This window comes from Balaenoptera borealis, assembly GCF_965194805.1.
Source record: "Balaenoptera borealis genome assembly, chromosome: 9".
Taxonomy (NCBI): Eukaryota; Metazoa; Chordata; class Mammalia; order Artiodactyla; family Balaenopteridae; genus Balaenoptera; species Balaenoptera borealis.
In genome coordinates, this window is record NC_138873.1 from 114,686,052 (window position 1) to 114,701,576 (window position 15,525).

Sequence of the window (15,525 nt, forward strand, 5' to 3'; positions counted from 1 at the left end):
CTTAAGGGAAGCCTAAGTACCAGGTATTCGGGAAATAGGGGCGGAAGTGGGGACTCTATTACAGATGAAACGGAGGGTTAAGAGTAAAGGCAAGAAGCATGGAGAAAACCATGTTTTAGTGTAACTACAATGTCGAAAGTGGCGGGAAATAAGGTGGGAACGTGGTTTGTACCGAATTATGAAAGGCTTTTTATTATGGAAGTGCAGAAACACATTTTGGACTTGGGTTCCATCAGGATCCGTAGTTTATAAAGACACCGTTGTTTAATATTCACAAAATGCTCATCATGTAGAAAAAACCCAGGATAACATAGACTGTGTTCATGAACGGGATGTGTTTTTCAAGAGCAATATTTGTGTCTAATTACACACACATTGATGACTTTCTTGGGATTGTTTGTATTGCCTTTTTTCTACTTAAAATCGAGAGATTTACAGTGTATCATGTGGTTGCAATGAGACGCAGTCACTTGGCGGAGAATTGTGCGTTGTTATCTACCATTCTACTTGTTTTTATTTGTGAAGACTTACTGCTTTAGAAGGGTTTTAGATCACGTGCAGTAAAGAGCCTTTGTAATTTGGAAGATGCATAATCCGGATGACTTTCAGAGCAGGGAAATAGACCACAGATGACAAAATTCAGAGGTAAAATTTGGGAATGAAGGTCAGGAGCACAAATTGATGACTCTGAGTAAGGGTTTTATTCTTTTCTTCTTGGGTGATGGTGGGAATACCAGTATTTGGAACCAGCTTTCCAAAACTGGTATTTTGGAGGCCTTGTTAAGATTTAGAAAACGTTACCTTAAATACGTTTTGACATATGTAAAGATGTTACAAGCCCACTGGATATTGTGGTGAAGATCAGACCGAATACTTTAGCCCTTTCATGGGGCCTGTGTATGTCATATGTACATTAAGCTCTGCTGTCCAAAGGCACTTGAAGCTGAGGGTCGGAGTCACAACTTAATAGAACCAGTTAAATTACTTTGGAGCATTATTGAGGTGAACATATGACTTCACTGTGCAGAATGGATTGGAGGGAGCTGAGAGGTCCGGCAGCAGCCTGATGTGGTCATAAAGACAAGAGGTGTTAATGGTTTGAGGGAAAAAGTAGACACGTTTTTAGATATATCGGATTATAGAATTGACAAGGTTTGGTATCGAAGGAGAATCAGGGGAATAGTGGCACTAAAGTCAGAGAGCAAAGCGTTTTAAAAATAGAGGCGTGGTCTTAGGGTCAGGTCTGCAGAGAAGTGGAATGAGAATTTATAAGTAGGCATCAGCTGTGGCCACTGTGATGATGTCATTTTCAGCCTTAGTAACAACAGCTAGGTGGGGTGGGGGTGATGGGATAGCTTTTTTTTTTCTTCTTTTTTACAGCTGGGAGCAATCTGAGCATGATTATATATTGAGAGATAGAAGTCAGGACAGAAGAAGAGATTGAAAGAGCAGAGAAGAGATGGTGGAGGGTGAAGATACCAGGAGCTGGTGTGCAATTCGCACATATCCCTAGAGCCTAGCTCAGGGTCTGTAAGGACAGGAGACGTTGGCCGTTAGTCTTGAGGAGCATGTCACAGGACGACCAGGCGTTCTTATATGCTAGCAGAGTACCTAGGATCCAGCTTGCTTACCCATCCATTCATTCGTCAGGTCAGCCAGCTAATGTTTTTTTTCAGTGCTCATCATGTGTTCACGGTAGCGATTTCTGCTCTGCACAGGCAGGTCATGAGCTCAGCAGAACTCACTTGCCCCTGAGGGCCATTGACATCAAACGACCAATGAAGTGAGGAATTACGCAGCTGCAATCGCGATGCAAGAGTATGGAATGTAAAGAGCATACGTGTTAAAGGGAACTGATGTGGTCTAAGGGTATCAAGGAAGCCGTTTTGAAGGTAGAATGCTTAAGCTGGTACCTAGCAGAAACCCCCCTGGTTACCAGATCAGCCATGCCTTCCCCATGCTGCCTCCTGTAATCATCTTATTCCCGGTTCTTGGTTCACTGGTGGGCTCAGTCTCCCTTCTCTTGACACTTGAAATGTACGTTATCAGTGGGTTAGCAGGTGGGAAAACTTTCAGGAACCAAGGCTTGGCAAGGATCTATCTCAAACCAGCTATTGCTTCGTTATAGTGACTAAAATGTGAACTAAATGGCCATTTAATTTTATTCATGCTACATCGATTCCCATTAGGGGATGAAAAGGGTTTTGGGACTGAGCCTCTTAACATCCTTTGGAGGGACCACAACAAGCGCAGATCCTGTCACTTCTTCTTAGGAATTTTTGGTAACAGCCAATGAAAGCTAGTTTTTTTTGTTTTTGTTTTTTCCTTACATCTACAGTTTTAATGCTCTCTGGGTCAAGTGATTGGGGAATAAGCATCCACTCATGTTTCTCTCTGCAAGGAAGTGAAGGTACTATTGCTGCTGTGATCTTGCCTTTATATAGCACTTGAGTGTTGGCTAAGTGCTTTTACAATCAATTTTATTGTTCAATTTAAAAGAGAGCCTAAAATCACCCCTGTTAAATTTTGTTTGGTGTGATTCAGGGGAAAGGATCTTTGTAAAACTGGGCCTTCCATGATGTGGAAGAACTCTGATCAATCAAAAGACTAGATGTAACGTAAGAGAACGTGAGCATTATCTGAAGAAAGCTAGCTGTTAATAGAAGACATTAGCCACGTGACACTTTTTTGTTATCTGCCTTTATTATGAAAGAAGAAAAAATAAAAGAAACAAAACTTACAACCATAGAAATGCAACCCTGCAGGAAGCCGAACCCCCTCATGATGGCTTGGTTTGTAACTAGGGCCCCCAGGGATGTTTTATGAGTGACAGTATGTATCCTTTAACATGTTTGTCCTTAAAACATTAGGTTTTATTTAAAGCAAGTGTTGGCAAACTTTTTTTGTACAGGACCAGTTAGTAATATATCGGGCTTTGCAATCTACCTGTAGCAACTCTGAGGTTGAAGCACTAAAGCAGCAATAGACAACACATAGGCTGATGGACATGGCTCTTTCAATAAAACATGGTTGATGGAAGCAAGGCCACCCAGATTTGACCTGTGGGCCATAGTTTGCCAACGTCTGATCCACAGCACTTATGAGATTCCTTTACTGAACAGAGGGTGTCGTAGATTGGAATGACTGATAGTCAGGTGAAAGCTCTAAGAAGGCAGTGATGGACTTTTTCGGTTGACTGTTGTGTCCCCAGGTCTAGCACAGCACCTGACAGCTAGGAGATCATTAAACATATGTGTTGAATAAAGGAATGAGTAGCAAGGATATCAGATGGAAAACTACCCGACTAAGGTAGGCTAGATGGTTCTATATTCAGATTTTCAGGTCCTATAACATGTATTCTATGTATGGCACTGCCAATTTTGCGTAGAGCAAATATATTGCAGTGGAGTGCTTAGTTCAGAAAACAAATCCACGGGGGTTGGGGGGTGCCTGAAGAATGAAAAAGAGCCAGCGCTATAAAAGGATGGTAAAGAACACAGGTCTGTGACTCCCCACCAGTAAAAATGCATGTTGTTCCCTTTGGAAGGGACCTGAGAGAGAAGGCAGTCCAGCCTCTTCCCCAGTCCAGGGCTTTCATGTCTGCTCTGTTTCCTGTGGCTTTGCTGGCATTTGTGCTGGATACCTTCTGTTTGGCCTTCCAGATCTCCTCCCCGCCCCTCCACCCTGCAGGTTCACACCAGCCCCTGATCCCTCTACTGTCATGAGGATGGTCCTAGGATGGAAGGTCACAGCTCCTGCCAGGTGGTCCTGCCCTCACTATGCTGTCTCTCCCCGTTCTGGTAACTGCTCCCTCCTCCCTCTCTTCCCTTCAGGCCCTGGGGAAGTGAAGGATACCCTTGGCCCACTGCTGTTATTTCTGGCCCTTAGCACATTGGGTTACCCCCTTAGGTTGCCCACGCCTTTAGAAATTGTCTCTTTTATTAGCCTTTCATCATATTACCCAAACTGAGGTACCATTAGCTTTCTGCCTGGACCCCGATGGGTATAGCATCCTTAACACTTTTTTCAAAGGCACCTATTGTATGTCACTGTCACTGAATGACTTTTAAGTCCCCCAAGGTCAGTGGCTGTGGCTTCTATTTCTTATAATCACAAGATCTCAGGGTGAAAGTTGTCCTGGAAGGTGATCCATTTAACTTTTCTGTTCAGAGTTTGGGTGCGTTCTGCCTCATCCCTGTCATCTCTCTCTGTGCTTGAATACCTTCCACAACACGAAACTCACTCCTCCTAAAGCTCTCTCACACATCTTTAGACACATCTGACTAATAGAATATGTATACACAACTTCCAGCCCCTGCCCTGGTCCTGTTCCTTGGGCTTTCATGGATCGAGTCCAATTTACATTTCACTCCTCTGTTCTTCAGACAGCAGGTTTCGAGTTCCTTTTCCAGCTCTATCTGTTTAAAAGCAGGTTGCCTAGAACAGAATCTCTTTTCTCGTGTGTCGTCTGATCATGCTCAGTGAGAATGAACATGATAATTTTACCTGGAAGGCTTACTACCTCCAGTGATGATGAGAAGATCTACATTTCCTCATTGCTTGCTTGGAAATACAAGGGGAGCAGATCCGACCCCCCTCTACATGCCCCACGTCTGCTGATTTAAGTATCACATGTCATATGAACTTTGATGTCTTTGATGAAGGTTTAATTTTGTCCCTGTTATTAGATTTATCTATACTTACAGGTTATCCATCAAAAGGGTAAAGTTGTTTATAAATTATAGATTTTAGAGGGCTGTGTCTACTATTCCGTTTTCTTTTGCTTTTCCTCAGATGTCAAATGTACCTTAATTATCCTTTAATTGCTTTGGAGGCAGTATTTAAAGTATTTTGCCTAACTTTTTATTTAGGTTTCAAATCTGAACAGCAGATATCAGCAGACTCATAGACTTTTTTAGTATTTTGTTCCTTTTACTTTCTGGACATTTACTGTGTATATGCCCATTACTGTGCCCCTTACATTTTGGAAATATACCAAAATATATTGAAATGCAGTATCTTGGGGTCGATAATCAAATTGACTTTAAGGAAATGTTCTGAAGTAGGTTCTTAAGTGTATCATTCATTTAAGTCCATTTTTATAATGAAAGTCCAGTTTATTTTTTAACTGGCCTCCAAAATATCTGTCAGCTTCTTTAATTCTTCCTTCTGATTTATTCAGTGATCTCATTCCCCATTTCGTTTTTGATTAGGTGGCATTCACCCTGGCAGAACTCTGGAAAATAAACCCTTTTGTATTTAATGTATGCTTTGGTTTAATTTGGATGAATAAAAGAATGAAAACAACCCACTAGAAAGTAATTTTGATTGTAGGAGAGAGAGATGTGACTTTCTTAATCTTTAATAATTTCTAGGAAATATATTTCAGAGGCTGCTTGCTGATGGCCCCTTTTCCCACGCCTTCCTTCTACTTTCATGAATAGCTTTTTCTTGCAAGATTAAAAAGCAAAACAAAACATACTTATGATTCTTTACAAATCCCCCCCCAATGGGTTTGTAATTGCTGATTGTTTATGACCCATTTATTTTTATCTCTTGCAACAATGGTAAGAGAAACCTGCTTTCTTTCTCTTCTTAACTGTTTTATACTTTATGCAAAGTTGTTATGCATTAGTTGGTATTTTATTTATTTTCTTATTTATTGGCCTTCCCCAGACAGAAAGCTCCTGAGGGAAGGGACATCCTTATTTCCAATGCCTGGCATAACCGATAAATGGTGTTATATGTTAGTTGGCATAATATAAGTTTCTCATGCCAATCTGCCTTTTTATGACAGTGCACAAAACGCTTATGTAGTTCTCAAAAGGTCGCTGCTTTCTAAAAAATTACTTTTTTAATAAATATGGCTCCTAAAGCATCCACTCTTATAAGATTGTCTTGTCTTTTAACTAAAAAAAATTTATCCACCATCCATCATTCATCTATTTATTTGACAGTTACTGAGCACTATTTCATCTATATAATGAACAGATTTTTAAGATTGCATATATTACCAACAAACTCTTCATCAAAATCAGTTTCCCCAAACCAAAATTGTAGTGATTTAAAAAGTGCTGCATGCACACAGGCAAGTAATTACAGCATCATTGTGGATAGCAAATGAAGCAATGTTTCAGCTCAAAGACCCTGAAGGTACATTTCATACTGGGTTGCTGATGTAAAAATCTTTAGTGATAAATAATAGACAATTTCCCAGTTTCCCAGCATGTGACTACTGCATAACATCACTGAGAAAAGCACTGATTCAAACTACTTGACAGGAAGCTGGCTTCTTTAATTATTAATGTGCTTACCTCCTTTTCATCACTCATTGTTAAAAAGTGAAAGCTCAGTAAAGAATTAAGGAAACAGCTTTGGAGAATAGTTCCAGTGGTCTGAGTAAATATTTTATCAACGTTATTTTGTATGTTTTCTACTTTCCAGTAATTTTAGTATGAGTTTCTGATTGAAGTCCATCAGATTGCTGGCCTAATATTGGAGTCATATTCAAGTATCCCCTTGCTTTGTCTCCCTCTTTCCAATCTGGCAGTAAGCCCTACCATGTCACAAACATCTTTCAGGGCGTGTCGTATTCTGTGTGCACACTTTAGTGTCCTGGCCTGCCCCTCCTTCCATCCCTTCTTCCCTGCGGGGCGTCAACAGTCCCTAAGTCCTTCCTACCCAGCAAAATTCTCTTCCGGAAACATCACTGGGACCATTGCACTCATCCACTCAGAAGACCATGCCTGTTTCCAGCCGTCCACGGCAGTAAGTTCAGACTCCTCTAACTCCCCTGCAAGATCCCAGCTTCCCTGTTCTATATTATTTACTTTTCTTCCCTAAGATACCTTATTCTTTAGTCAAAGAGATCCGTGCACTCTCCCGCAAATATGCATGCCATTATCTGCTGCCTGGTTGTACTGTTCACCCCCTCTGGGGTGCTCTTTTGCCTCCTCTTTGCCTTTCTGAGTCCTACTCATCCTTCGGATCTTCCACACTGGCTCCAGAGGTCTGTTCTTCTCCTGTTCACATCAGCCCACACGTGTCTCTTTCCTTGAGCTCTTACTAGATTTACTCCGTGCAGAGGCACAGGCTTTGGAGACAGTGGGCCTGGGATTGACTCATGGCCACATACTAGCCTCAAGTGGACCAAGCATTGAATTGAGTGTTTCCTGTGTGCCCAACAGAGGTCATAGGGGTCATGTGCCTTAACTCGTTTCATCTCCTCAGTAACTGTAAGTTGAGTACTCTTTCGAGTCCCCTTTTACAGATGCGCAAACTGAGGCACAGAGAGGTTGAGTAACCTATCTGAGGTCACACAGCTAGTACAGGACAGAGCTAGGAAGCCTGGCTTCTGAACCCGCTCTCCTATTCCCTGTGTTATCCTTGCCTCTCGAACACATACTTGAAATTATTTCTGATGGGGTGTTTTAGAGGTGATTAATATGCCGTGTTGCTCTTTCCTGTCTCACTGGGCTGTCTTTGGGGGTAAAAATCCCTTATCTAGCAGTGCTTGTGGAGTTAGTGGGCTTATCAGTGCGTGTGTGTGTGTGTGTGTGTGTGTGTGTGTGTGTGTGTGTGTGCTGCTGTGGTGATAAGCTAAGATGCATGTGAAGGTAGACGCAAGAACACAGGGCAGTTCAGGGAGGCCCAGTCCTATCCAGAACTGTGTTGTAGAAAGAATGCGTGCCGAGAGAGAAATATTAAAAAGTCCAGTTCTACCATTTGTTAACCAGATATCCTTGAGAAAGCTACCCTCTGAACTTCAGTTTCCTTAGCTCCAAAAAGTGATACTAAATTCTACATCACAGAATTATTGTTTTAAATTTTATTGAAGTATAGTTGATTTACAATGTTGTGCTAATTTCTGCTGTACAGCAAAGCGATTCAGTTATACATATATTCTTTTCCATTATGGTTTATCAAAGGATATTGAATATAGTTCCCTGTGCTCTACAGTAGGACCTTGTTGTTTATGCAGTCACAGAATTATTAACTGAGGTCGTTACACGAGGTACTGGCTGTAAAGTGAATGTGTGGTGTCTGGTGTGCAGGTGTCCAAGAGGTGCTTATATTTCCCTCTGAGGCTTCACGCTCCAGCCTTCATGCTTCATGCTTCCGCATGCTTCATGCTTCATGCTTCCTTCATGCTTCATGCTTCCGCATGCTTCACGCTTCCACATGCTTCATGCTTCCTTCATGCTTCATGCTTCCGCATGCTTCATGCTTCCTTCATGCTTCATGCTTCCGCATGCTTCATGCTTCCTTCATGCTTCATGCTTCCTTCATGCTTCATCCATGCTTCATGCTTCCTTCATGCTTCATGCTTCCTTCATGCTTCCGCATGCTTCATGCTTCCTTCACGCTTCATGCTTCCGCATGCTTCATGCTTCCTTCATGCTTCATGCTTCCACATGCTTCATGCTTCCTTCATGCTTCATGCTTCCGCATGCTTCTTGCTTCCTTCATGCTTCGTGCTTCCTTCATGCTTCATGCTTCCTTCATGCTTCATGCTTCCGCATGCTTCATGCTTCCTTCATGCTTCACGCTTCATGCTTCCTTCATGCGTCACACTTCCTTCACGCTTCACGCTCCAGGCTCAAGGCTTTCTCCCCTCTGCTGACATCTTTTCCTTTGTCCATATATCCAAGCAGGCCCTCAATTCCATGTAGCTAAGTCTCCTGAACGTCTCCTTTCTGTGAACTGTTCCACTTCTGACCCTTTCTGTAGTTATTCACATACAGCGTGGCTTGATTTTCCCCCCGAGCCCCGTGCTGGAAATAATAGATGAGGGCAGAGTCCACGTGTCTGATGAGCTCACTCTCTGTTCTAGTAGGGGAGCGGGACCCCCAGGTGGCTACTGATCCTACCCTGTGGTAAGAACAAGTTTCTGTGTTTCCAGAGTGCTGTGGAAATGCAGGTAAAGGAGCACAGGGTAGCCCAGGGTGAGGAAGGAAGGAGAGGTGAATCCAGAGGACTTCAGACCAGGCAGCTGAACAAGGCAGTGAAGGGTGAGCGGAGAGTCTGCAGCCGGCGGCTTGGGGACGGGCGTTTCTGTCCGAGAGTGAACATCATGGATCACGGCAGAGGCTCACAGTCATGAGAATGGTGTGTTGCTCTGTGGCTAGATTGCCCACGGGCATTGGAGATAAGTCAAGCTTTTGGTTCTCAGCAGAATCAGTTGTGCAACTAGAGATCTAGCTTAAAAGCAACTTTGGAAAAAAGATTTTAATTGTTTTTCCATTATGTCCATCTGAGCCATCCCTGAGACCTGACAGTTCAACAACTTAATACCATCTTGGGTGACATTAAGAGAAAGGTTCAAGGGTTGTAACTGATTACGTTCATCGCGGAATTGGAGGTTTAGTGCTGGGTGTCACTGAAGAAGGATTTTGACAAATCAAAGAACAGGCAGAAGAGGCTGCCAGAATGAAAAGAGGCTAAATGTCATGAAGTTATGAGAGAGGGTCCGGGGGATTTTATAAGGGGAGACAGTGATTGCTCACTTCAGATCCTTGAAGGGTGATTTGGGAAAGTGGACTTTATATTATTTTGCTTTAAGGGTGGACCTGGGATTAATATAAGCAGACATTATAGAGTGTCTGGCAGGAATTTCTAAGAACTGATGGTTAGGTAACCACATTTGCAATATGGTATTGTCCGTGGAGACTGGGTTGGATTCCTGATGCTGTCACTGGGTGACAGACTGCATCATCCCTTCTGACACCAAGCTCTTAAGAGTCCAGGGCATAGATTCAACAGAGTTTTGGTGCTAAATGCATTTATTAATATAGATTATCTGTGCCCAAATATGCTAATTTAATGTCCCCACATGGCAGACAATACAGAAAGATGAAAGGTTTTAGAGTCAGATTGTATCTTCATTTCGTCCTGTGTGGCTTTGAGCAAGTTACTCCCTGAGCCCCTGTCTGCATACTGATAGAGCAGGAATAACAGCAGTTATGTCAGAGGGAGGATCAGTATGACGGTGGATATACATCCATACCTACACTGTTGTATCATACACGTACTATCATTGGAAGCATTCTTTTGCTTTCTGTAATGTATCATGCTATGACTTTCTAAAAGCATCGAGTACCCTAGTGAAGAAATAAAACATGGCCTGAGTTTTTCTAAAGTGGAGGCTTCCTTTTATCAATCAGGTCCATTCTTGAATGTTTTTTCAATGAATAGTAAATGTGAGTTTATCCGGAATGACAAAAGAGTGATGGCAAATTAATCTAAAATTATAACTCCCTCTCTGCCATCTGGAAGCATCTCTAGATTCTAGCATATAGATGCAACATTCTAGGTTTATTTCTTCTTCATTTTCTATTAATACAGACACATATGCCTAAAATACTTGACCCTGATAAGAAATATCTGGAATCATCTTGCTTATTAAGAAGTAATTTAAAAGTAACTGTGGGCTTGCTAGTTTATAATTTCAAACTAGAAAGCATGTGTAAGAGTGTGTGTGTGTGCATATCTGTGTGTACACACACACTGGTACACTCACGTATTTGCATATAAATGCATATTAAATACAGGTGCAGGTTGTTAGATATTCTTTCTTATGCTAAAATACCGAATTTTTAATAGTTGTTTCAGTTGAGAAAATGTTGATGTTTTCTTTCATAAGTTTTAAATTGGCACCTCAGATGTTTAAAAGATGAATGTTTCTGCATATTTCCTGGTATTTAAAAGAGGTCTAATATGAAATGATTATGCTAAGAAGCTGACTGTTTAAATGTTTATTATAACTATTATGGTTAGTACCATCATGCTGTCATTTAATATGCTGTAACAATTCAGCTTTGGACATTGAACTCTTCTTGCCACTGAATATGAGTAAAAACAGAAATAGAAAAACAAATTTATATACATTATATACATATTTATTTATTTTTTATACACATGCTCCCAAATATACATGTCTTTATAAGCTAAACTTTACTGACCTTTGATTGTGTGCCAGGCCCTGTGTTAAGTCCTTTACATGGATTATCTCATTTAATTCTCACAACAACCGCTATGAAGTAGCTTCTATTATTTGCTTCCTTTTTCAGATAAGCAAACCGAGGCTTATAGAGGTTAAGTGTACAAAGCTTACAAGTGGTGGAGACTGGATTTTAACCAAGCTGTCTGACTTCAGAGCTAGAACTTCTCATTGCCACACTGTACTGCGCAGGTGCTTGTATAATCACAGACTCAGAATTGGAAAAAGCCATCGGTCATTAGCCTTCACATCAGTGCTAGAACCTGTCTACATCTCAGGCAGGTGGCCGTTCAGCCTCTGCTTGAGTAGCTCCTGTAATTGGAGCTTCATAACTTCACAAGCCAACCCATTCCATCGTTGGACAGCTCCTACCACTAGATCTCTTATTCATCTAATTATTGGAAATTTGTCTTACTGTAATTTCCAGGTGTTGGGCCTCGTTCTGCCTTCTGGGGCGGTGCTGAACACCTCTCCCTCCTCTTCTGTCTGGCAGCACTTCCGTTGCTGTGCTCCTCCGAGGCGTCTTTCTTCAGTTCCACTTGCTGTTCCCTGGAGGCCTCACCACGACAGTCGCTCTTTCTGACATTCTAGTTTAATCGGTCGTTTCTGACAAGTTGTAGTAACGGAATTGGACGCAGTGGAAAAACTTCGTTGTACGCCAGCAGGAGAAATACTGCCCAACAGACAAAATCTACCATTGTAGGGGAAAACTGTAGAAATCCATTTCAGATCGTTGTTGTTCCCGTCCCATTTTCCTCCCTGTGTATGTACTCCTCCCCTTTTTTTTAAGTAAAATGTAAATTAAATCTGCAAAAAAAAAAAAAAAAAAAAGCAGTGGAAAAGCTTCTGCCCTGAGCTGTAACCCCTGGGTTTAGGTGTCAGGACTGCTGCTTCCTGTGTGCCCTCGGGCAGGTGGTGACACAGCCGAGCCTCAGACCCTGATGTAACACCGGCATGATAACGGCCCTAAAATACAGCGTTATTATGGGGGTCAAATAAGCTGGAGCTGGGGAGAGTGCTCTGTGTACCCAGCCCCTGCCTCTCCTCGGCCCCCCTCTTCCACGCTCTCTGCTCTCTGTGTCAGCATGACTTGCTCCCTCACTAGTCATCTGCTAATTGAGGACTTTCTTAACGGCTGTGTTTTAAATGGCAACTAATCCATTACCTTCACTCTCCATCTTGCCTGCATTAGTTTTCTCAGCTGCGTTTATGACAATTCAATGTACATCTGTTTTACGTGTATTTATTTTGTGACTCCCCCAACCAGAATGTAAAACATGTGAGCTCAAGAATGCATCTGTTTTCATCACTGTTATATATTCTCTGGACAGAGCAGGTCATAAAAAATACTTGGTGAATAAATGAATGAATTACCATCATCTTCATGTTTCTCATGTGGTCTTACCATCAAAAAGCCCAGTGAGGTGCTTCTCAGTTTTTTTTTTTTTTAACAGAAAAAAAGTACAGCTGGCAAATTTATTAATTGCTCTTCTAATATTTCAGTTTCATAAATTAATTTGTCAGTTGATTTCCTTGTGCTTCGAGGGTATTTCCTCACAGAACAGTTATCTGAGCTGGACTCCTGGAGTGAAATATTAAAATTCTCAACTTAAAACATGTTACTGAAAATGAACAAAATGTAGTTAATCACTGGCTTCAGTTTCTAATGACTCAGGGTCACAGTTTGATAGGTAAGTGCATACAAATTTTTATTTTAAAGTAACAACAGATCGTTCAGTTTTCTGTCTATATGTTCACTGTAGCTACTCATCATCCCAGTTTCTGACTGACAGTGTATCTTACAGCTGCCACTTGTTGGCTGTTTCTGTGTTAATATGGTTTTTGCAGTTACTGGATGCAGGGGAATTAACAGGGCAAGGGAGGCAGAAATGCAAACGCATTTAGATCCTACAAATGGGAGATTAAGTGGGACCAGGAGGGTGCTGAGGTCTTAGCTTGCCTTCCTGCATGAACAGAGTCTAGAAACATGTTTTCCGCCTAGATAGAGTTCTCGGGGTTGGGTCGGGAAAACTTCATTCATCTACGTGAAGGAGGTGGTGGGCTTATGGTAACTGGGAGTGCAAGGAGTGCCCCATTTCCAGACTGATGGCTGTCTTTGGTGGTTTAGAGACTTGCACATTGAACTGGCTGGCTGTCTGGTTGTCCTGGACGGAACGTCTGATTGTAGCAGGTGATCTGACTCCTGGCAGACTGGAGAGGGAAGAATTAACGCACAGAAAAAAAAAAAAAAAAGTCTTGGGGTACAGGGAAACAAAAATAAAAAGATCCACTTTCCTTTCCCCAGAGAGTTGACTCCAGAGCTGTGAATTATTGACACACGCTTTTTTGTTGTTGAACGTTTGCATGTCTACCCAGATCAAATAATGCTGTCAGCAGTTAGTGCTGGGTCAAACTGTCCTGAATTTAAAGCTGCAGAATAATGTTTGGTCAGACTGCCTGAAAAATCCCACAGCTGCTTATTTAAACTAATTTTTAATTTGCTCTATAGTGTATTTTAATCACTGAGGCGCTTTCAGCAGAATGCTATAAATCTATCATTGCTAAGTACCAAACGTTGCAAATATACTTGGCATGGGAGAATAATGACCAAATGAACAAGTTGTTTATTTACATTCTGTTTTAAATGGGAAGGGGGGTGTGTTATAGAAGAATCTGTATTGTACTAAATGCATGAAAATGTCTTTATGATTTTATAAAGGATATTGAAATTAAACAAAATTAATATATCATGGATACAAGGTCAGTATAAACTTTTATTAATAGCAGCAATCATGGTAGAAGCTTTTGTTAAGTAAGTGAATACCCCTGTCTAGGGAAGTGAACATTTGGGCACAGAATTGAATAATTGTTTTTCTAGTTACACCAGAACTGCATTTGGATTCATGCTTATTAATTGGGTGTCAAGGAAGACGTTGATCAATGTAACAGTTAAACTGATAAAATTGGGTAGGAGAGCACAACATTAGGAATTATGTGGTTCCAAGACTCATTTCTTTCCTCCACATAAATAGTGGTGTAGTAGCATAACTGTAATAATAGTACTAGTACTAGTAGTGATAAAAATAACTAACAACTCTTTGAGTCCTACCATGCCATGAGTGCCAGATACTACTGTATGTGCTTTTCAACCATGATTTACTTTAGTCTTTAAAACAGTCTTATGAGAATGTTACTAATATATTTCTCATTTTATGGATGAAGCGAGACGTAGAAATTACTCTGTCATTCAGCTGGCAAAGGGCAAATGCAAATCCTGTTTTGACATCTGGCTCTTAGTCCCTCTGCTGTATAATTCATCTGAGAAAATGTGTACCTACTTATTTGGACCCTCTTGCGGGTGTTGGTGGAGGAGTGAAGAAAGGGAAGGAGACATAGCCCGTGATCCCCAAGGAACTTAATCCTACCAGCGAGAAGAGAGAAGCAGATGGTTATTGATTAAGAGCCAGAATCAGTGGTTCAGGTGATGAGTGCTCCAACAACTGTTAAGAAAAGAAAAAATGACTATGGGCTGAATTGATTAGGGAAGGCTTCCTGGAAGAGGTGGACTTTGGCTTATCCCTTAAGTGCTGAATAAGCTTTTTGCCACAGCATATTGTATCCTTTAGTGTTCAGATTCTGATAAGAATTTTATGAACTGTACCCTAACAAATTATAGCCTTGTTTATCTTTAAACGGGTTTTGGACACTTTTAAAAAATAGCTCAAATATGTGTATACTTTCGATGTAGTTCATTTCTGAAAATTGATATAACTTATTCCTTGTGCCTTCTAAAAGTGGAAGCAGACAATATTAGCTTATTAATGGTGTCTTCTGTGTAGATGTGGAAGAAACAGAGTTCAGAGAGGTGTTTAGGAAGAACTGAAAGGTAGTATTCTGCTGCAAGAGAGAACAGTGCTTAACGAAGACAACTTTCTATGTTTTGTGGTGACACCCACAGCAGATGCTTCCTTCTTTTAGCAGTTGTGTTGGTCTTGACTATGTTAACTACATGAATTCTTTATTCAGATCTCACCTTTGAACCATTGTTTTTATCTCACATATAAGATCATTCAATCATTCCAACAGAAAATAATCTTTGAAATACATATGTGCTATAACATTTTAAGACATACAAAAAAACATAAAGAATAATACAACAAATACCAGTGTACTCAACTTCCAGCTTACAAAAGTAGATCTTTGCAAGGCAGAAAAAAACCCTTCCTCTTTCTGATTTCACCTTCCCCTGCAGGAGTAATCATAGTTCTAAATTTGGAATGTATCACCCCATGCATTTCTTTGTATTTTTCCTACATATGGTTATATTTCTAAGCAATATATAGTACTCTTTATATTAAATAATTATATTAAGTTATATGCATTTTTAATGCTTGTTTTTTCTTTTAACTATGAAATCATTCATTTTGATGTGTATAGCTTTAGTTCATTTGTTTTTTATCGCCTAATAGTATTTGATTGCATTAGTATATCACAATTTATTTAGCTATTTTTCTATTAGCAGATAT

At 40.8% G+C, this 15,525-nt stretch overlaps 1 protein-coding gene across 4 annotated transcripts in view; it reads left to right on the plus strand.

Annotated features, from left to right (window-relative positions):
- The window catches only part of MEI4 (meiotic double-stranded break formation protein 4), a 256,245-nt gene that overhangs the window by 1,010 nt on the left and 239,710 nt on the right, over nucleotides 1–15,525 (plus strand). The window lies entirely within an intron of this gene.